Raw genomic sequence first — 2470 nt, forward strand, 5'->3', positions numbered from 1 at the left:
CAGGTCACAGAATTCACACTGTACACACTGCTGTGTAACAGAAGAGTAGGTGCGAATAGTATTTCGACAATGGCGTGTCTATTTTTGTCACACGGCGCACTGAGCTTAGCAGAAAACAATGAAAATGCACTGTAAACCTATTTTAAAAACTCAGTGTTTTGTAATATGGGCTTTTATGATGCAATATAAAATAATGGAGTGAATTACTCACCAATTGTTTGAATAAGACATCTGTCGCACAGTGACAGGCACAAACATGGCCTATTATGTCAGACAATTTAAGCAGTATGTAATCTATGCTCTGAGATATGGGCTCATTCCATGGTAAATGAGCCCCCCTCCTCCTCATGTAAATTAGATTTATTAAGATCAAGTTTGTAATAATCTGACAGTCACTGTCACTGAGTGTCGGTTATACACTTCTGTTTAAAAGTTTGGGTTTGGTAAGATTTTTTATGTTTTTCAAAGAGTATTATGCTCATTAAGGGTACGTTTACACGACAATGATGTACTTTGGTGGTTTCAGACCACCAAAACACCATTGTCATGTAAATGAACGGCCAAAACGCATTCAAAAGTTTTCTGTTTTTAGCCCCTAAGGCTGCATTTATTTGATCAAAAATATGGTAACAACTGTAATATTTTGAAATAGTATTACAATTTAATAAACCATTTTCTATTTTAATATCTTTTGAAATTGTATCTATTCCTCTGATGTCAAAGCTGAATTTCTTCAGTCACATGCTCCTTCAGAAATCTTTTTTTTTCATGCATCCTTGCTGAATAAAACTATTAATCTCTTTAAAATATGTTTTTAATAAGTGTAGAATATACAGAAATGTGTAAGTTTAAAATACCCACCAAATGAGAACAGCACCAGTTGTAAACCTACATCTTGCAGTGGTTTTAAGCTGACTTGTTGCTGAATAAAGCCTGTGCCTTGTCAAAAAAACATGGTTAAAAGGCAAAAACGTTGAAAATAGAGCAATGCCAAAAATGCGCTCTGTTCCCGCATCCCCACTAATAACTCCCATTGACCAACACCTGATAACAATTTTACAATTTACTGCAGTTAAGAAATACTCAATATGGTAACAGACATGACTTTATTTTCTGTCTTAGATCAACACTGTCAGTGTGACGACCAGTGATGCCAGTAACGCATTACTTAGTTACTCTAATCTGACTACTTTTTCCAGTAACGAGTAATCTAACGCGTTACTATTTCCAAACCAGTAATCAGATTAAAGTCACTTGGCGTTACTATTTTTTGTCATTTTCCTTAGTAAAAATATATATTTTTGCTTTCTTCTTGCATCTGGGGGAGAGTATTTATGTTAAGTGAAGTCAAGAAAGACTGTCTTTATTAAATTTTTTATTAAAACAGTCAGGAGATACATTGTTGACGTTACTGTTAAAAATGCACTTCCAATAAAGTGAGTGTTGGCAAAAACAGTTGTCATTTTTATGTTGAGGCGGCAGGGGTGTTGTCGGCAGCTACAGAATGTAACTAATAAAGTAACTTGTAATCTAACTTAGTTACTTTTAAAATCAAGTAATCTGTAAAGTAAATAAGTTACTTTTTAAAGGAGTAATCAGTAATCAGATTACTTTTTCAAAGTAACTGTGGCAACTAGCTATGTTTCCATCCACCTATTTTTATGTGCATTTTGGAATATCGCATCAAAAAATACTGAATGGAAACGCCAAGATGCGCATAAATTCTAAAAATGCGCATAAAAAACGTATGCGCTCGTTTGAGTCGGATACATTTTCTATCCGATACGAAAACATGCGCATAAACTACGATGGAAATGCATTATCGAATAAATTCCTTGATGCGCATAAAAAAAAATCAAGTGACTTTCGCGATGTCTGAAATGCTGTTTTGGTCATTCAGAAGTCTGTTGTCAAAGATGCTTGGTATATTTCCCTCCTGTCTTACATGACTGCATTCCCAAACAGCAGCATCTGCCTCTGAAAGCATGACAACAAGTTTATTGAAACGCGCAAGTTTCTCTGAGACGCGAATAATTTATTATATACGAAAATTATTATATATGGTCTCTTCTCCTATGTTTCTTAGTGATTTTTTAGCGGGAGTTAAGAAGCACAGAGGATACAACTAAAACAAAATATGCTTGATAAATCAAGAACAAGCCTCATATTTGAGGACTCCCCTCCTCCTCTTTCTCTCTGCGGTTCAGAGGCTTTGGGAACACGGAGCTCATGGAATGTAGTGAAGCTCAATGCAAAAAATGCAATTAGTGTCTGTTCAGCCATGCGATCTCTTCTTTCCCTAACTGCACAGAATGCAAAGGAAAACTCCACTCACAAACTCATACAAAAGGCTAACATATGGCAAAGTGCTCAGGGCAGAGCAGTCGCGAGAGAGACGCGGTGACCACAGACTTGTTGCTGAGCCCTGCGCCAGGCCTGAACTCTGCTCAGGGTCAGCGCCCAGAGCAAT

Source organism: Gobio gobio, assembly GCF_949357685.1.
Source record: "Gobio gobio genome assembly, chromosome: 16".
Taxonomy (NCBI): Eukaryota; Metazoa; Chordata; class Actinopteri; order Cypriniformes; family Gobionidae; genus Gobio; species Gobio gobio.